Below are 22,390 nucleotides of genomic sequence, written 5' to 3' on the forward strand. Positions count from 1 at the left end.
CTAGCTACATACACAGCTGAAATACATAACATGTGAACTACCAGTATTTTGTGAATCTCTTTAGTCTCTTTTGTGAGTCATATACCCAAGCTATACAGCAAAGCTGTAGGAAGAGTATGTGACAGGGTCATTTCTGTGCCTTTCCCTCCTACAAGCATGTTCCTTGTATTAGACTTACAGCGTTGTATAACTCAGAGTCTGATCGGCTGATATCTCTATCTCTTTATGACCCACTGTTGTTGTGCGGGGCATTGCAATTAGCTAAAATAAAAATAAATGTAGATACTAGATATCTGTAAAGGCCCGTACACACGTACCGATCGTCGGCATACAAACGTCGGTGGACGAAGGATCTGCCGATTGTACGCGTGTTAGTATGGTGCCTCCGACAGATGTCTGCGCACAATCCGCGGACAAAAGTCTTTCTTGCAAACATGAAAATTTTTGTATGCCGACACCAGAACGGACGATTGTTCGCCTGTCAGTACACAATTCGGCCGACACACAGCTACAAATCCCAACACGCATGATCAAACCAAATGAGTTCCCGGAAGAATTTTCTCTAGTAAACTCAACATTTTATTCAGAAAGAACTTTCGGCTCGCGGAAGTCCAAGAAATAGGTGAAATGCGGAGCACATGCTCATCTTGATAAATGTGAGAAGAAGGAAGATGCTGCTCATAATGCCATACTTTTCTAATAAAAAGGCATGTGTTCTGTTATGATGAAGATAATGTTTGTCTATTCTATCTGTTCTATCAAATTTTATAATTAAATAATTTGAACTCTTCACCATTATTTTTGTATTTTCACACCAAAGATCTAACTATTGATATGACCCTTTATTCTTGTCTGAATTAATGTCTAAAACATATTTTTCAGGTTATGCACAATATTAAACATGTTAACAAATTCAGATAGGCCATTTTTTATTTTCATTTTCTTTATTTTTTGGATCTCAGCAAAAAAAAACCAAAGCAAACATCAATACTTTCCGTATAATAAACTAAACATAAAAAAGGTCCATTTGGACAAAATTAAACTAGAAACTGGCAAACAGGGGTAAAATAAATAATAGGGGGTTACAAAAATTAAAGTTGCTGGTAACTGTAATCAGGTTGCCATGAGGGCAGGTTTGGATCCTGCTGGCCATATTGCCACTGGCCATGTGGCATTTGGCGAGGTGGTGGGTGTTGTGGAGGTGGAGGTGGAGGTGGAGGGCACGGGTGCTCCTGGCATGCATGGCTGTGCTCAGTAAGTATGCCGTTTTCAGCCTTTTGCAGCACATCAAGAATAATTTTTCTGGCATACTGACACTGCCTGAGGTCCACCTTATCCAAAATTTTTGCCGTCATGTTGCCGAAGGACTCATTGGCCTCCGGTTTCCGACGTAGGGCTATGGTGGCCTCCTGTATGAATTCATCTGTGATGTCGTCTATGTGTTTCCTCTTTTGCCTCCGTTTGGCAGGAGGAGGTGGTGGTGGAAAGAGTTCCGCAGGCTCCTCAGGCTCCTCAGGCTCCGCAGGCTCCCCAGGCTCCTGGCTGCAACCTGGCTCCTCCTCAGTGACACTTCCCTGTTGATGAAATGAACAATTGATTAGAATGTTATAGTGTATATAAAAATGCATGTTTGTTATATTATTGTGAACAAATAGCAGACTTTACATACAGTGGCGTATCTAGGGTCTCCAGTGCCCTTGTTGAGGAGCTGTATTTGGCAACAACCCCCCCCCCCCAAGATCAATGTAAAACTGTAACCCACCCCCCCAAAAAAAAATTAAAGGGCATTAAAAGTTTCTAATTTGCCCCTTGTTTGCCCAGTGTAGAGCTCTCTAGTGGGCAATCATTGTCTCAGGTGTGAAAAAGAAAGAGAGGGTTGAGAGCTAGAGAGAGGGAGAGAAAGAGGGGGTGTGAGAGAGAGAGGAGGGGGTTGCAGAGAGAGAGGGGCCTGAACTTGCAGAGGGCTTGATGTAGGGCATTGAGGGTGAAGCAGTGCAGGGAAACAGGAATAAGGAAGCCACCTGCCTTGCTGACCCAGAGTGAGAGACCAGAGACATGGAAGCAAGGATGGATGGATCATTTGCAGGAGCTGTTAGTTTTGTATTAAAAAAGGTTGAGCCAGAGGAATGCTGAGGCTACAGCAGTGTTTGTTAGGACCAGAGGTGTGCTGGGGATGCAGCACTGTTTGTAAGACCGGAGGTGTGCTGGGGATGCAGTGAGAGGCAGTCTCAGTCTCCTGGTCTTTTGGCTCAGCTGCTCTCAATGTTTTACACCTGCATGAAGCAGCTCTCAATGTTTTACACCTGCATGAAGCAGCTCTCAATGTTTTACACCTGCATGAAACCACCTGCAAACTGGGGGTTCTGGGGTGTGCAGGCTGAGTGGATTGTTAAAATAAACAATAAAACAATGCCAATGTTTTTGTGACCCACCCCCCTTGGCCTGCGCCCCTGGCGGTTGCCTGTCATGCCAACCCCTTGCTATGCCCGTTTACATAAAGGGTCAATTATGGTTTAGCTTATAATTTTGTTACATGATTACATTTTAGCAGACAATATATTGTGAAATGCCATACCTGAGTAAAACTCTCCTCCAGGAAATCCTCATCCTGGCTTGGATCTACCGACACTGAGCCCTCTGCTGAAGTAGAAGGCAGTGTTGAAATTGACGGCCTGGATTCCATGGTGTCTGCCAGGAATCGCATGTTATCATAGTACCACAGCCGTGGTACATATACATTCCATGCCCCTGCTCCAGACTGGGTGGAATCTTCAATTTTTTTTAACTCCCGCCTGTAGGCAGTGCGAATACTGTTTATTTTTTTGCGGATATACTCAAAATTTGCCCCAGGACAGACGGGCTTGTAGAAGGCCACCAAATGTTCCATGGCCTGTTTTCTGAGTTTTCTATTTTTATAATCTGCGGACTTGACTTGCCACAAACACGGCAGTTGCCTGAATTCATCAATGAAACTGATGAGAAAGTTGTGGGTGGTGAAATTGTCCACCATATTGCAGGACAGTATATGCCTGCAAGACACAACACAACACAAAACATATTAAAATAGCATGTATTTTGGCACATAATAAAGATATTCCTAATAAAAGCTGTATAGGGCCCAAAACACACACTTTCTATTAAAAGAGTCGTACCTTTGTTTGTGGGGAAAAGTCGTGATTCGCCGCTCGATCGTGCTCCAACTCTCGATATGTCCGCTAGCGAATCGTCGGCCGAACGATCTGGCGTCCTTTAAATACAGCGCAGGCGTCAACTCCTCCTCCAGTGGCGGGCTTGTGCAGGGGTGTGTACGTGCCGAAGATCAGGCCTACATGCGGCACTCACACCTGAGGCAGTGGAATAATCATTGTTTAATTAGGAACCATGTCTCAACAATCTGGGAGCTCAATTAGTGGGGGCCGAAGTGATTGGGCCACCCGAAAATCAAGGGCTACACCCATGTCAAAGCCAGAAATGGTGGAGATGGTCTCCATTTTAGAAAAAATGGATTACGATGGAAAGTTGGCAAATTACGATCGGCCCAATGCCAGGAAAGATGGCATCATGGACAAGGTGGTGGCCTGTTTGGTCAAAAAATTCGGTGTCGAGCGATCGAAAGATCAGATTCGGAAACGGTGGTCTGACCTCAAACACCGTGAGCAGGATCAGCTTTCCCAAATCCATCGGATTTTGAAAAAAAGTAAGTTTTATTTTTTTTTTTTTTTTTAATCATGCAATATGTTTTTTATAATTTTGTGTATGTTGTATTAACATGTCTAGATTATAATGTCTATGTAAAAAGTTAGATTACTCATTTTAGTTGTCATGTCGTGATTTGATCGATCTATTGTTGATGTTTTAGTATATGACATTAAAAGTCAGGAAGCCATAGTTAAAAATATATGTATTGTGTTGCAACGAACGTTCTTTCCTGCACGAATCTTCTCAGCAAACATTCCTATTAATCACAGATTATTATTCAAACCTTTAAATAGGAGAAAAACGTAAACTCCGTGCCAAACAATGGGAAAGGAGGAGGAGAGGTTTGGCAGCTCCATCGGCAGTTGTGGAAGAAGAGGAGGACATGGGCCCAGATGGTGGCACAGATTCCACTAAAGGTAATTGGTTCCTATGCACTGTCAAACATTAATGTACCATATTTTTCGTAGATAACCATGTACATGTCTTCATATTTGTTACTAAAAGAGCTATCAAGCAGGGCACCATGTCCTAACAAATGTACCTCTTGTGACTTTTATGATATGGCCAATGTTTTGTATTATGTAGATGAAGACATTATGCCTGAGGTGATTCTGGTGGAGCCTACAAGTGACCAGACACCAGAGCAACAAGAAGGTTGGTAGTCACAGATTTTTGTGTAGTGGGATCATAGAAATATGTGTATTTGCAATGATTGTTTAACCTTATATTCTTGTATTCCCTTACAAATTTACATTGCAGATGTTGCGTCATGCCAGGATGTGGCATCCCCAGCCAGGTCTGAACCAATATCTCCTGGCAACTTGCCAAGCAGCATGGAAGCCACTTCAGAAACTGTGGAGGAACCAGGACCAAGTGTCCAAGAGCCAATTGTGTGCCCATGTAGGTTTTTTCAGAATGATTTTTATCAGTGTTATTTTTAGCCTCCAATTTACAACACTAGTTCCCTATGGGAGCCTCTTTATTTGAATGGAAGTCGCACCGTAAGTCGGATCAGGATGCTCTGACTTGCGGGGCCACTTGCGTTGTGAAGATTTTTGAGGGGGAACTACACCAAAAAATTGAAGAACCCACTGTGGGTGTCCACCCCAAGTTTACAACCAGGCCTTTTGTGTGTGTTATTGAGTTTGAGGGTATGCCCACAACAAAAAGACAGCGTGGGTTACCCCCAAAACCCCTACCAGACCCTTATCCAAGCATGCAGCTTGTCAGGCCAGGAAAGAGAACGAGCAAGCGGACCAAACACCCCCTGGACCACAGCAGGACACATGCCCTCAACATGGGGGGGGTTTTGTTGCTTTGGGCCAGGGGGCCTCTGCACCGCACACACAAAAGCACCTTGCTCCCATGTAGAGGAGGACAAGGGCCTCATCCCCACAACCCTGTCTGGTGGTTTTGGGGGGTCATGCGGCCAGGGGGTTCCTAGGACTTTGGAAGCAACCTTTAACAAAGGGTGGCCCCCAGATCCCAGACCCCAATCCCTATGTGAATGGGTATGGGGTACATAGTACCCCTACACATTAACCACATAAATGGAAGTGTATGTGAATAACGACAGGAGACGTTTATGAAATGTTCTTAAATATCTTCATCCGGTCTTCTCCACTCTGCTCTTTGGATCTTCTCCTCTCCACTCTTCTGCTGTCCAATCTTCTGCTCTTATGTTGTCTGCTCTTTTGCCCTAGGCTCTTCTTCTTCCTCCTGTCCTCCTCCGATGCTGTTGCCGTGCATTCTGCCCGTCTCTGGTCTCTGCATCTTAATATATATACATTACGACCATGCCCTCACAATGACGTCATCATGCGTTCACACCCCTAATAAATCTATAGTAAGCTCAGGAGACCGGCAGAATCATCAGCAACAGCATCGGAGGAGGACAGGAGGAAGAAGAAGAGCCTAGGGCAAAAGAGCATAAGAACAGGGTAGGTATTAACTCGAGAGGAATTTAAGATTACCTGGACACCAAATGTTTCTCTATTATTATGACCTCATGTAGGTGATTCACATTGACTCATTTTTTTTTTTTTTTTACAGACCATGTTTTACATAGTTGCACATTAGCCAAATTGACCCGTGAGGCTCTCCAATGCTGCGCAGACCTGGAACAAATAAAGGAGACTGCAACGGCATTACAAATCAAAATGCGCAATTTTGTGGACATGATTGGCAAATTTTAAGCCACAATTTTCCTACGTTTTTAATGTTTGTATTGGGATGTTCCTGATGTTACAAATTTTTTATAATGTTTTATGGCATTTTAATTACACTCAGATGTTAAAGAGTGTACCCAAGTTTGGGAAAAGCACTTTACAACACCCTAACCCTAACCCTAACCCTAACCCTGTGAATGTTTGATACTAAAACATTTTTACATTCAACAATGTGTGTTCAATTCTTTATTAGACTTTCGTTGGGGGGTCGAGGTCTAAAGCTGTGTAAAGAAGCACTAAATGTATGATGGCTGTCCTATTCACATATTTACATGTTAATGAAAGCATTTTGGACACTGCCATATGCGAGTTGCTGGAGGTGTCAATGAAATGTTAAAGATACCCCCAGTTTTAACGCATATCACAGTGCGATCTGACATTTCACACAGGATCGGATCACACAAGTTTGAACGACTGTGCGATCCTATCCTGATGCGGCTGAATAAATGCATCATGTGCGACTTTTGTGCGAGTGCAGTGCGAATTGAGCCATACAAACTGTATAGCTGATTTTCGCATGAACATCTGATCGCATGTAATAAAGGAGCAGTGGGCTACGATATTACATGCCATCAGATGTGCAGTGTGAATTGAGACATACACTTTGTATGGCTACATTCGCACTGAACACGCATACAAGTCGCACATGACCCTTTATTTCTGATGTATCTGGATTGGATCGCACAGTGCTTAACACTTGTGGAATACAATCCTGTGCAAAAAGTAAGTGGCGGGTCACCCTTATGCAATGCTGGAAGGCTGCAAAGTCGCAGACTTCCCGCATCGCATAAGTGTGACTCAACACTCAAGGTACTAGCAGTCCTAGGATTCAATATGGCATTGATATTGCCAGTAGCAATCAGTGTAGGGAGATCAGTGTAATCTATAGTGTATTGCTTGTTCGTTGCTCTAGTTCACTTTCCATTACCTATATATATAACACTTTGAGATGAACAATGATCAAGTTTCACATAACACTGACATATCCTAACATTGGTGGGCAGTGAGAAGGATGTCATAAATGAACACAACATAACAGGTGTAGGTACTTTGTTAATACCCTAATGTATTATATGAAATATATAGTATGGGCAACTTCTGGACAATGAACACCAATGTAAGGTGACATTAGATGAACCTTGGGTGTGACCTAGTTCTCAATGTGACAGGGTTTGTGTACATTTTGTGGGGTGCAGAAGGCCCTTGTATTTACACCACTGGCTAAAAAATAACACATGGCCATCATCACTTTGGATCAGCTGGTGAGAGACTACAGTCAAGAAACACACTGATGAATGTATTAACCCTTCCAAAGTCACACATATATAACACATGATTAACCCAAATAATTGTGTTTGGCATATGTGCCCAAATGATTATAATCCACAATACAGAATCATTGCAATTTTTGTTTAATGTGTTGAAAAATAATATATCTCTGACATTTATCTTGTGTGTCCAATCTTTAACAAGATTAATGGGTGTGTGACAGTGATTGCTGCCAGGACACAGCTCCTCTCCCCACGAAATAGTCCAGATATTCCTGGCGGATCTGACGGGCCCTGTGTGATGCCAATGCTGACCGTCCAACTTCCATTGACGGCATGGACTCCACTTGGTTAGAAGGTTGGGCCTCTCCACTTGTACCTGGCATAGCAGGGTCAGTATCCAGTTGCTGCAATACATAATTTTGTGCATTCCTGCGTAGGAAGTTGTGCAAAATGCAGCAACACAAGACCACATTATCCACTTTGTACAGTGCCAGGTTTATGGACGTCAGGAATATCCGGAACCGGTTGGCCATTATCCCGAAGGCATTCTCCACAACTCTGCGAGCTCTGGACAACCGTTAGTTGTAAATCCTTTGGTCTGGGGTGAGGTTCCTCTGAGGGTAGGGCTTCATGAGATAAATATATAGAAGAATCTGCGCTCAGACAGCTAGATCAAGAACATTGAAGTCCAAACAAAGCAATAAGTGTAGGCAGCCAACTAAATAGCAGATTACAGGCTAAAATAGGCATAGAATAAAAATGTAGTAGCGCCAAAACACTATAAAAATGTAAAACATTCACATAAAGTCCCAAAAGTCCATAAAGAGTGGAGGAGATAGTGTAGACCAGTTCACAAACTCCAACTGTGCAGAAATGGAAAGCCGACACCCAGACGTGGAATCACACCAGCTGCTTACCAGATAATAAGTAATCATGAGCGATGGATAGGACACAAATACGGCATCAATCAAAAGATCAATCTCGCCTTATGGTCACATCAGCCCCATTCAAATAAACAGCCACAATGTTGGGGTAACGGTATGGGTAGGGTCAAACCACCAGATGGAGTATATGGTCACATCAACTCCGATTTACCTCGATAAAAAAAGGCAGGACGATAGTGCAGACCGTATGGATAGTTTATTCATTCATAAAATAAAATAATACTCACATTGAAGTGGATAAGTAAAAGCATTTAAATGAACCGCGGTATAGGATGGCGTGCTGCTCGTGTGTCGGGTCGCCTGACGCGTGTCGTCAAAACCATGACATCATCAGAGGCGGACCCGACTCCAGACGGCAGCACGCTTAAAAGTACCTCAGCCGGAAATGGCGTAGGCGGAAACAAGCCGCCGTTTGCGTTCCACTCGATCACAAAGCGGAACCGGAAGTGACGCGGGCGGAACAATCCGTCCCTGCGTCCTATCAGGCCCCATGTTAAAACCGGAAGAAGCACAGAGGAGACTTAATAGGTCGTAACTATCCGAAAGGTAGTTAGTTAGTCTCCTCCGGCAAAAGCGACTGATTGACTCAGATCGCTATTCAACCGATAATCATAAGATACCATACCAAGAACGAGTGGAATGCAAATAAAACATAATATTCATGCTAAAAAACATAATATCAATGTGATGTTAACTAAGGCTACAAATTTAACCACTTAAGGTCAAAGAGGAGCCCATACACAATTAGACAATTAAAACAAAAAAACAAAAACAAGACAAGTGATAATGATGCCACAATTGACGGAAAAATTGTGTACACATCATACACACAAGTCCTCTTGATAATGCACTCTGAAACCATTATTTTTCCGTCAATTGTGGCATCATTATCACTTGTCTTGTTTTTGTTTTTTTGTTTTAATTGTCTAATTGTGTATGGGCTCCTCTTTGACCTTAAGTGGTTAAATTTGTAGCCTTAGTTAACATCACATTGATATTATGTTTTTTAGCATGAATATTATGTTTTATTTGCATTCCACTCGTTCTTGGTATGGTATCTTATGATTATCGGTTGAATAGCGATCTGAGTCAATCAGTCGCTTTTGCCGGAGGAGACTAACTAACTACCTTTCGGATAGTTACGACCTATTAAGTCTCCTCTGTGCTTCTTCCGGTTTTAACATGGGGCCTGATAGGACGCAGGGACGGATTGTTCCGCCCGCGTCACTTCCGGTTCCGCTTTGTGATCGAGTGGAACGCAAACGGCGGCTTGTTTCCGCCTACGCCATTTCCGGCTGAGGTACTTTTAAGCGTGCTGCCGTCTGGAGTCGGGTCCGCCTCTGATGATGTCATGGTTTTGACGACACGCGTCAGGCGACCCGACACACGAGCAGCACGCCATCCTATACCGCGGTTCATTTAAATGCTTTTACTTATCCACTTCAATGTGAGTATTATTTTATTTTATGAATGAATAAACTATCCATACGGTCTGCACTATCGTCCTGCCTTTTTTTATCGAGGTAAATCGGAGTTGATGTGACCATATACTCCATCTGGTGGTTTGACCCTACCCATACCGTTACCCCAACATTGTGGCTGTTTATTTGAATGGGGCTGATGTGACCATAAGGCGAGATTGATCTTTTGATTGATGCCGTATTTGTGTCCTATCCATCGCTCATGATTACTTATTATCTGGTAAGCAGCTGGTGTGATTCCACGTCTGGGTGTCGGCTTTCCATTTCTGCACAGTTGGAGTTTGTGAACTGGTCTACACTATCTCCTCCACTCTTTATGGACTTTTGGGACTTTATGTGAATGTTTTACATTTTTATAGTGTTTTGGCGCTACTACATTTTTATTCTATGCCTATTTTAGCCTGTAATCTGCTATTTAGTTGGCTGCCTACACTTATTGCTTTGTTTGGACTTCAATGTTCTTGATCTAGCTGTCTGAGCGCAGATTCTTCTATATATTTTTTTCGTATTGTTATCTGATTACCCAATTATTTGCAGCTGGACGGCAATATGGATATTTTCACATTTAGAAGTAAATGTGTTGTTGATGCCAGTGATGTCTTCAATGATTTGGAGGAACCCTCTGTGACGGATTTAGGGGGGTCCTTCCTTAGATTGAAGAACATCATGATTTCCGAAATACACACAAAATGGGACATAGCCCTTCTTGACAAATATCTAGAATTGGGCATGGTCCCGCGTAGCCTCAGGTGGGAGGTCAGCCCACAGGAGGATGAAAAAGATACAATGGTTTGGGCTAAGTATTTCAATGACGCTGGATTGAACATGCTTAGGTTCTTAGTCAGCAGAACAAAGGTTAAACTGGTCAGATTGGATGAGGAAATCCTGGCCTTGAAAACTTCTATGGCCTCTTCCATCGAAAGTTTGGAATTTGTCAACAGATCCAACGCCCTGAAAAAGGTTCTTGAAAAGGAAGAATCTGACCAGAAAACCAAAAAGAAAAAGAAGTACCTTAGGGACTTAGGTGATTATAAGTCCAATGTAATCTTCAAATGGCAGAAAAAACAGGAGGAGATGCAGGCTGAGGCAGCGAGTCAACCCACTGCATCATTGCCTGTTCCCCTCTCTCAAACAGTTTTTCCCACAGTAGCAACACCGCGTACACCCCTGACGCCTACACGACGTGAATGGGTGCAAATCCCAGGAAGGGGTAGAGGACGTGGTAAAAATAAGAGGGGCAAAGGTGCCAGACCCCCAAACAATTCCCAAGTGACGGAGTACCAACGCGATGGTTATTACCATGAACAGAATGATTATCGCCAGAGTCACACTTATTATGGTTCACCACGTAGAGATGATAGGGCATCATATAATCGTTTCGCTCCATTGGATCAAGGAGACGATTATTATGATGATAGGTACATCACTAATCATCCACAACATCAGTGGAATGGTAGTGGACGTGGGGCACAACAACAAAGACCACAGGGGGATTTTCACAATCCCAGTCAATACAGACAACAGGACGGAAAACAAAGAGAGGGACCAGAGGGGGGAGGCGGACCAGGCAAAAAAAGAAAAATGCATTGAGGGATGCAGGGATTTTTAACCTGAGTTCTGCTGACCTCTCCGATAATGAAAAATTGGTTCTTGGACACGGCCTGAAGTATGCTCCTACCAAACCTTTAGATAGGTTTGGACTTTTTATGGATGTACATAAGTACATCCGTAAAATGAACATTAAAAGGTATGTCATGTCTAAGCCTATCAGAGATAATAGACTTGTCAACGGGGGGATTAGACACTCAGGACTTTCCAATGCCTCACTCTTTAACCCCCCTGGTTTCATGGCTCCATCTATAGGGGTGTTTAAGGACTTGGTCCTTAAGGATGTAGAGGCTTTACAAATTAGGAAAGACAGGAATGAATTTCGGTTCAATGAAGGTCTCAAATCCCTCAAGAAAAGAAATGACATCGTTGTCAGGCCTGCTGACAAAGGGGGGGGGTATTGTCGTTCTGGACAAATCCTCCTATTATGCAGAAATGAATAGGTTACTCTCTGATACGGACACTTATAGTCCACTCCTGTTTAATCCTACAAACCGGTACAAAAAGGATTTATCAACTCTTATTGATCAGGGGTATCAGGACAGTATTATCAACAAAAAAGAGAGGTCGTTTTTGGTACCTGTGGCTCCGAGGGTGCCCGTTCTATATTACCTCCCAAAGGTGCATAAGAACGCCCTCAATCCGCCTGGACGCCCTATAGTGAGCGGAATAGACTCCGTCACTAGTAGGGTTGGGAGGTATATAGACGGGTACCTACAGCCGATTGTTACCAATACCCCCTCTTACTTAAGAGATTCCACTCAAGTTTTGAATATTTTGGAACGGGTTGAATGGAGGGAGGGATATCTGCTGGCCACAGCGGACGTCACCTCCCTCTACACTATCATCTCCCATGAACATGGCCATCAAGCTGTTCAGACCTTTTTGGAAAGAGATGACTCCCTGATTTCATCACAAAGGGAGTTCATCCTTTCATTACTCAGTTTCGCCATGCAACATAACTACTTTTGGTTTGGCGGCTCCTTTTTCTTGCAAAAGAGGGGAGTCGCCATGGGTGCCAAATATGCACCGTCCATGGCGAATCTTTTTATGGCCAAGTGGGAGGAGGACGTCATCTATGGCCGACCGAGACCCCAATTGGTTCTCTGGAGGCGTTATATCGATGACGTCCTCCTCCTATGGGATGGCGATAGAGGGTCTTTGGATAGTTTTATCAACGAACTCAATTCCAACATGCTGGGAATTGTACTTCAGCATGAGGTTAGTGAGAATAAGATCAACTTCCTTGACCTAACCATAGAGATCAAGGATGGTGCAGTTGTGACTAGTACATTTTTTAAACCGACTGATCGGAATGGGTACATCGAGCAGGGAAGTTGTCACCACCCTTCCTGGCTGCGCTCTGTACCCAGGAGCCAGTTCTTACGTCTACGTCGCAACTGTACCAGTACAGATACTTATCACAACCAGGCTCTGATCTTGAAAGATAAATTCCTTGACAAAGGGTATCATGAGGTTGACCTGAATATGGTGTTGCAGGAAGTGGAGAACATTGATAGGTCTATCTTGCTACAGAAGCAGCCCAAAGAACAAGATGATTCGAATCGTTTTGGTTTCTCCTTTATCACTACTTATTCGAAGCAGTACAGGGATGTTAAACGCATTTTTAAAAAACATTGGAATATCCTCCAAAATGATAAGGTGCTGGGCCCCCAACTCCCTGAAGTTCCACCGGTAGTGTTCAGGGGTGTGGAGCCGTTACGTCTTCAGATTGCTCCGAACGTTTTGGATAAACCGGAACAATTGCCCTTCTTTCACACCCTAACCGGATATTATCCGTGTAGAAGGTGTTCGGTTTGTAAGGTCAACTCCCTTGTAGGCAGGAAATTCTGCGAGGTTACATCTACAGCCACCTCCAGGATACATCCTATTAAGCCCTTTATTGGATGCTCCTCCACCAATGTTGTCTATCTCCTGCAATGTCCGTGTGGCCTACAATATATAGGCCGCACTAAAAGGACTTTGACAGTGAGGGTGAGGGAGCACATAAAAAATATTAGGAAGGCTTTTCCTAATCATAGTGTCTCTAGACACTATGCTAGTTGTCACGATAAAAATCCTAAGGGCACAAAAATTTGGGGGATCGATAAATTCACCCCCCATTGGAGGGGCAGTCATATCCATCGGGAGATTTCCCGTTTGGAAACTCGTTGGATTTTTAATATGAAAACCTATGCCCCATGGGGGTTGAACGTCGAGTGGGATGTGAACTGTTACATCAACAATAGTTAAAGCAGGCTTTTATTCTACATTTTTTGTATCATATTTTTTATATTCCTTTTTATGTCATATGGAATATGTTTCTATAATGGTTTCAGAGTGCATTATCAAGAGGACTTGTGTGTATGATGTGTACACAATTTTTCCGTCAATTGTGGCATCATTATCACTTGTCTTGTTTTTGTTTTTTTGTTTTAATTGTCTAATTGTGTATGGGCTCCTCTTTGACCTTAAGTGGTTAAATTTGTAGCCTTAGTTAACATCACATTGATATTATGTTTTTTAGCATGAATATTATGTTTTATTTGCATTCCACTCGTTCTTGGTATGGTATCTTATGATTATCGGTTGAATAGCGATCTGAGTCAATCAGTCGCTTTTGCCGGAGGAGACTAACTAACTACCTTTCGGATAGTTACGACCTATTAAGTCTCCTCTGTGCTTCTTCCGGTTTTAACATGGGGCCTGATAGGACGCAGGGACGGATTGTTCCGCCCGCGTCACTTCCGGTTCCGCTTTGTGATCGAGTGGAACGCAAACGGCGGCTTGTTTCCGCCTACGCCATTTCCGGCTGAGGTACTTTTAAGCGTGCTGCCGTCTGGAGTCGGGTCCGCCTCTGATGATGTCATGGTTTTGACGACACGCGTCAGGCGACCCGACACACGAGCAGCACGCCATCCTATACCGCGGTTCATTTAAATGCTTTTACTTATCCACTTCAATGTGAGTATTATTTTATTTTATGAATGAATAAACTATCCATACGGTCTGCACTATCGTCCTGCCTTTTTTTATCGAGGTAAATCGGAGTTGATGTGACCATATACTCCATCTGGTGGTTTGACCCTACCCATACCGTTACCCCAACATTGTGGCTGTTTATTTGAATGGGGCTGATGTGACCATAAGGCGAGATTGATCTTTTGATTGATGCCGTATTTGTGTCCTATCCATCGCTCATGATTACTTATTATCTGGTAAGCAGCTGGTGTGATTCCACGTCTGGGTGTCGGCTTTCCATTTCTGCACAGTTGGAGTTTGTGAACTGGTCTACACTATCTCCTCCACTCTTTATGGACTTTTGGGACTTTATGTGAATGTTTTACATTTTTATAGTGTTTTGGCGCTACTACATTTTTATTCCAGGGCTTCATGAGATGCTCCCCAAGCGCAAAAGCCTCATCTGCGATAAACACAAAGCTCATACCCTCAACAGTTTGCTCCCTGGATGGCAGGTTCAGAGTGCCGTTCTTTAGACGACGAGCGAACTCCGTCTGATCAATAACTCCCCCATCCGAATTGCGGCCATTTTTGCCAATATCCAAAAAAATAAACTCATAGTTTGCATTAACTATGGCTAGCATGACTATACTAAAAAAACCTTTATAATTATAATAAAATGTGCCGGAATTCGGAGGGGGGACAATGCGGACGTGCTTCCCATCAATAGCACCCCCACAATTGGGAAAATTCCACTTCTCCAGAAATTGATCAGAAATCTCCAGCCATTGCTCTGCGTTTGAAGGAAACTGTGGGGAAAAAATAAAAAAAATAAAATTAGTGCTTGAGCACATCACATTATTAATTACACACACAGTTGTCTGTTAAATGCTTATGCAACTTGCTAAAAAAATATACAACAGGAAGGCAAAGGTTTGGATATGGGGATGTAACATCTACATACATTTATTTTCAAACTCCTATTGTTCTTATATTGTAAAGGGCCATACACACTAGAAGATTCTCTGAAGACTTTTTCGTGCAGATTTACCTTTTCTATGTAGTGCAAGGGCCTACCAGATTGCATAGGATTTGAAAGTGTTTGTTGGACCTCATATTATTTGGTTTTGGTAAATCGGAAGGATAAATTGTTCTGACAATCTTCTAGTGTGTATGGCCCATTATACTCACCAGCTAGAGCTGAGATTTACAAACTACGGCCCTCCAGCTGTTGCAGAACTACACATCCCATGAGGCCTTGGAATTCTCTGACATTCACAGACATGACTAGGCATGATGGAAATTGAAGTTCGTGAACAACTAGTGGGCCATAGTTTGAAGACCTCTGAACTTGAGCTTTGGTATATGCTGACTTTGAGATTTAGCATGTGGGTGGGGGATGGGTAAGTAAAACCGGGCATTTATACATCAATAAGGGCTTGTGGTCAGTGAAGGTTTTAACATCATTACATAAACATACAGAATCATAGGTGGGAATGGATGGACTGATGTATTTTAGATAAATCATTAACTAGGTACTAAAACATTGGCCAAGGAATAATTGTTTGAGGGAAAGCAATAAAATGACCCAAATTCAAAATACTGTTAACAGGCAATGCGTTTAGGGACACATAGGAGAGAATGGTGGGGTGGTTAGTGGGTAATTTTACAAATGGTTAAAGATAATCTACATCTTTACTACTATGTGCATGCGGACAGAGGGTAGTTTACAAATAATGGCCTGTGTCAATTGCTGTACATCCAAAAACATCATAATTCGGGTGAAACTAGTAATACATGTAATGTAATGTAAAAAATCAAACATACCTTGATATAGTCCTTCTGCAAGACCTTGATGATGGCAGAGCAGGTCTCAGGGATGATGATACCAAGAGCTTGGGGGGAGATGCCTGTGGTGAACTTCAGATCCTGCAGGCTTCTCCCTGTTGCAAGATACCTCAACGTCGCAATTAACCTTTGCTCAGGAGTAATTGCAAGCCGCATACAAGTATCCTGCTTCAGAATATAGGGGGACACCAGGGCAAGAAGACGGTAAAAGATGGGATCCGTCATCCTCAAATAATTCCTGAAGTCATCAGGATTATTTTCCTGGAGCTCCCTCAGCAAGGACATATGAGAAAATTGATCACGGTTAAGCAACCAATTTTTCGTCCAGGAGGTCCGCTTCTTCTTCCTATTGCTCGTACGTCGTCTCAGAGCCAAAACTCCAACACTAACGACAGCAACGGACGAATTCACGGTCGCCATAATAAATTCTCGAACAATGTCTCGGAAAATAGCGAAATGTCGTCAACCAAACAAATGCTACCGAAATCAGCGCGAGATGCCCAGAAGGGTCACGGCCAAACACTCACTTCCTCTTTTGTAGCGGCGAACGTGCGTGGAACGTAGTGACGTCATTTTCTGTCGGAAGACAAATGTCCTGGGCAAGTTTAGAGCACTTTTCAACAGACAAACAACAAACACACCAGCCGCGAACATTTGTAGGACGTTCTGTCGGCCGACGATCGGTACGTGTGTACGGGGCTTAACTATACTCCCTGTTTAGACTCTCATCTCAATGCAATGCAACAGACTGTCATTGTTCTAGTATAGGGAAAAGGGAAGCTAATATAAAACAGATGTAAACAGATGTAAGTATATGTTAGTCATATATAAAAAAAAAAAATATATATATATATATATATATATATATATATATATATATATATATATATATATATAAATTCAAAAGTATAAGGACACCTGCCTTTACAAGCACATGAACTTTAATGGCATCACAGTCTTTGTCCGTAGGGTTCAATATAGGGTTGGCCCACCCTTTGCAGTTATAACAGCTTCAACTCTTCTGGGAATACTGTCTACAAGGTTTAGGAGTGTGTCTATGGGAATGTTTGGCCATTCTTCCAGAAGCACATTTGTGAGGGCAGGCATTGATGATGGCCAAGAAGGCCTGGCATGCAGTGTCAGCTCTAATTCATCACAAAGGTGTTCTATCGGGTTGAGGTCAGGACTCTGTGCAGGCCAGTCAAGTTCCTCCACCCAAAACTTGCTCATCCATGTCTTTATGGACCTTGCTTTGTGCTCTGGTGTTCAGTCATGTTGGAACAGGAAGGGGCCATCCCCAAACTGTTCCCACAAAGTTAGGAGCATGAAATTGTCCTAAATGTTAGGTATGCTGACGCCTTAAGTGTTCCCTTCACTGGAACTAAGTGGCTAAGCCCAACCCTTGAACAACAACCCCAAACCATAATGCCCCCTCCACCAAATGATTTGGACCAGTGCACAAAGCAAGATCAATAAAGACATGGATGAGTGAGTTTGGGGTGGAGGAACTTGACTGGCCTGCACAGAGTCCTGACCTCAACCTGATAGAACACCTTTGGGATGAATTAAAATGGAGACTGCGAGCAAGGCCTTCTCGTGCCTGACCTCACAAATATGCTTTTGGAAGAATAGTCACTCATTCCCATAGACACATTCCTAAATGTTGTGGACAACCTTCACAGATGAGTTGAAGCTGTTATAGCAGCAAAGGGTGGGCCAACTCAATATTGAACTCTACGGACGAAGACTGGGATGCCATTAACGTTAAAGTGCAAGTAAAGGCAGGCGTCCCAATACTTTTGACAATATAGTGTTTATATAAATATATATAATAAATGACTTTAAAAAAACTTATGTAACTGCAATAAATGGTATCCTCTGTTAGTTAAAGTGTTACTAAACCCAGGACCCTGCATTCACTATATCTGGTCTCACACAGTACACAGAACATGGAAATGCAATTATTTTAGTAAGTATAAACTGATAAATACCTTTTCTCATCCGCTGTATATAGCAATTAGAGCAATCTTGTGACTTGTATCAGTGAGTGTTGGTATTTTCTAGGAGGAGATTTAATTTCTCCCACAATTGTCCTATCAGGCTTCAAGACCCTTAATTCTCTGTCTAAACATGTCTGGACAGTGTTGATTGGCCCTGTGCTGATCACATATACCCTTCCAAGAAAAAAAAAGTCATCCATCAATTAGGATGTGACATCCCACCCACTATGTTCTTTTTTGGGCTGTCATTTAGGATCTGTATTCATGCCCAAATGTGTGATGTTAATATCATGTGACCTGAATAACTCAGCTAAAACCAGGAAGAGTTCTCTAAGCAATAGAGACCAAACTGAGCATGTGCAGCTGAACTTCACTTACTTTGCTTATCTGGACTTGTCCAGAGTGAACGTGCAGGAGGGGGAGGATCTGTGCATACAGGATCACACAGCCTTTTTACACAATGCAGAGGATTAATCACTTAATTTACACAGTATAACAAGCATGCTTATCTGCATCTATAGACGGATTTTACTGTTGTGTGTATAGTAACACTTTAAGCTTATGCTTGCTGCATAGTCTGCAAACCAGGAAGGCCACTAGCATGCAGACATTTCATGATAGAGAATAAATAATATTTGCCCACTGTAAGATAGGTTATGGCTACTACTAGTTACTGGACTGCTAATAGATTTTATTTTCTTATACCAAAACTTATGCAATAAAAACTTGCTTCTGTGACAATGACAGGGAAAATAGATTGCTAGCTTCACTGGATCTGGACTAATATGGTTTCTCAATGCTGTTTTCAAAGTGCTGTGGAATATGTTGGTGTCATATAAATGAATAATAATACCAGACAGAAGAAAGATTTGCCAAAGTCTTTAAATAACCATGGCAGGTTTGGCTCATGTGGATTTCTTTATGACATCTTATATATGCACTGGGAATAGTAACTGACATGAGCATATGATGGAATAGCCTATTACGGTTTAATAGAGGCCTGCAATTGGGACAGATTGCTGAATCATTTTTTCCCTTCCATTTGAACTCATAGAGACCTTCCCCTATGCAGTACACATTTTTCTGTATTATGCTCTCTCTCTTCAGGCTGTACTTCATTGATCTTCAGTGTCATTAGTTGCTATGTCTGGCAAGCAGCCTCCTGCCTATAGGAGGGAAGAATACTCACAGCTCAGGCACTGACATCAGGTATCCTCTACTCACCTCTGCTGCTTAATAACACACATGAGTTCCACTATATTCCATCTAAGATTCCGTGATAGTTCTCTGATGGAAACCCAGGGTTTTAATTTTTCTGACAGATTTGTGACTTTCATTTGAAATGTATCACGTACAGGTTATCTTGGTTTAAAAAATACAGTGTGCCTATAGAGTAGAAATGAGTGACATATCAAAAAAAGTTTGAGGCTCGGTTCAAATATATGCGATGCGGGAAGGCTGCGAATTCGCAGCCTGTTCCCGCATCGCACACGCACCCCCGGCAGTTCACACTGCCATATGCGATACGCTGGGGGTGTCAATGTAATCTTAACGACACCCCCAGTTTGATCGCATATCGCAGTGCGATCGTGCAGTTCGCACAGGATCGGATCGCACAAGTGTGAACCGCTGTGCGATCCGATCCTGATGCGGCTGCAAAAATGCCTCCTGTGCGTGTTTGCACCGGGTGCGATGCGAATTTAGCCATACAAACTGTATGGCTAAACTCGCACCGCACAGCTGATCGCATGTAATGTCGGAGCAGTGCGCTCCGACATTACATGCGAACCCGGCACTCGCAGAAGTGTGAACCGGGTCTGATATGTGTTCACACCACCATTACCACATCTGGGCAGGGAAACTTAGTGGGCATGTTTCCTGATACCAATATGGCAACATACTACCACATGTAGGCTGCCATGAATTTGCACCAAGAAGGTAAAATTACAGCAAGTATTTGATACAATTTTCCATTTCTTGGCACCAATATGCCAGCATACATGTGGTAGTATCCTGCCATGAATTGGCACTATGAAAGGAAAATTATGGTAATTGTTTGATACAATTTTTGCATTATTTACAGTATGTATAGATTTACATAGCAGCAGAACAAACGTCAACTACAGTTTGTTATTTATTAATTTCAGATCATGAGGTTAGATACCATTTCAATCCTTGTATTGGCAGGTGGTAAGGGTAAAGATAATCATCCCAGATTTTGAGCTTAGTGCTCATTTCACCTAGCAGCCACTTCTGTGGCTTACAGTGTCTTTATATGTACTTACACCTGTTCATTTTTAGGTAGAACATGAAATAGTGGGGAAAGGCTAGAACCTCTGTCTGTTTATTATTGCTTCAGTTAGGACCAATAACCTTAAGTGTGCTTAATAACATTTTATATTCACCTAAAAGTGCCTATGTCTAAAAAAATAAACCAGGGGTCCTCAAACTATTTAAACACAGGTCCAATTTACTGTCCCTCCTCCTTTGCACACTGCACATATCTTATTTGTAATGCCCATCAATGCAGCCTCACCAGTGCCCATCAATGCAGCCTCACCAGTGCCCATCAATGCGGTCTGATCAGTGTCCATCAGTTCAGCCTCACCAGTGCCCATCAGTGTAGCCTCACCAGTGCTCATCAATGCAGCCTCACCAGTGCACATCAATGCAGCCTCACCAGTGCCCATCAGTGCAGCCTGATCAGTGCCCATCAATGCAGCCTCGCCAGTGCACAGGGATTATAGAGAGGAGTGCCGCTGGATCATGCAGGTAATGGTAGCCTGTGAGACACTTCCGGTTTTAACAACTCCCGGGGACTTACCACTGTCAACAGGCACACAAATTAAAAGACAGTTGTGAGAAGGACTAAGAGTCGGCTCCCTTTGTGTAGCTTTCCCACTGACAAAGTCCCGTAGAATGTAAAGCATACAGAAGGAGAAGCCACATCCGATGACGTCACTCGCTACTATCCTGCCCTGCTGACATGAGATCGACGCACTGTCCTATTGATATATGCTGCTAATCAAGATGATCGTTTTTTGAGTATCATATTTTTTTAAATGTGCACATTTTAAATAAGCAGAGAGCACTTAGATCGAGTTGATGTCCAGGAGGCCCTGTTACCTCTTGTAACATCCCCCTAAATAAGATAGGGGATATCATCTGTTTGGCCACACAGGGATTTGTTATGTAAGAGGCTTGGAATAAGCTGAGGTTCGATAGACCACTACTACTGCGTATCCTTTGATTCCCTTTGTATGGGACTAGCGCTTATGACCTGCTGGTAACACAGAGGTCATTGGATTGAGGTGGGCATGGTGTGTCTCTGTGGGTGAAGGGATTTACCACCTGAAGTGGATTTTCCCATTTTTGTTCACTGACTGTGTGGAACTGCATTTGTCCATTAAGGGGCTGTACTATGGACTCTTAATTATACGTATTCACATCCAATTTGTATATTTTATGTCATATTTTTATTAGTATAATGCGATGCGCTTTGTTTGTTTGTATTTGTAGATGGGGCAAAGTGATGCACCCTAGTGTTCAACTTGCAATTTTAATTGTACTAGTGTGTGATCCTTTGCGCGATTGTATTTTACTATTTATTTAAATCTTCCAAATAGGATCGCTCATAACAATGAAGAGTTGTAGCTCATCACCAGTATACAAAAGTGGCTGCAGTTCTACTTTTAGAAGTTTACTGTTCAGAACAGGGACTTGGGCTATCCTATTGAAGAGTAAATCTAGATGGGTTCACATTATGATAGGTGTAACATCACAAGTCTTTAGAGGCACAGATTTACTAATCAAACATATACTGCAACTAACCACCTTAGGACATACAGTGTATGGTGTGGCAGCACAATATATACTAAACTAGCATTAGTATTAGCATAATGCATGTTAGCATTATACACTGTATACAAAAAGACCGAACTTTAAATTTAATAATGGCTTGGAAAAAAGTGACAGTGCTAAGATATTTTACTAAACACCCCCCTTTTTAAGTGAAACTGAACTCTGCACTAAGCCTCGCACAACTGGGAAGTTGCATTGGCAGGAGAGGTGAATCATTGGGGCAGAAGCCACTCCTGCTGTTTGTACCAGTGTAATGTGCATGGCTTAGCTGACAGTTTGACAGCCAGTCCAGTCCTGTGTATCAGACTTCAGTCATGCTTAGTGTATTAGGTTTGTGTTTTAGGTTTCTCATTGCTCTCTTGATAAACAGAGAGAACCAGCTGTCAAACTGATAGTAGAGTTCTGCAGATTACACTTGGAGAGTTGTTATCCTAGGTATATTCTGCAGAACTGGGCTGTTGCTTTGACAGTCAGGACACATTGTATTTT

This window comes from Pelophylax lessonae (assembly GCF_965119305.1).
Source record: "Pelophylax lessonae genome assembly, chromosome: 5".
Lineage (NCBI taxonomy): Eukaryota > Metazoa > Chordata > Amphibia > Anura > Ranidae > Pelophylax > Pelophylax lessonae.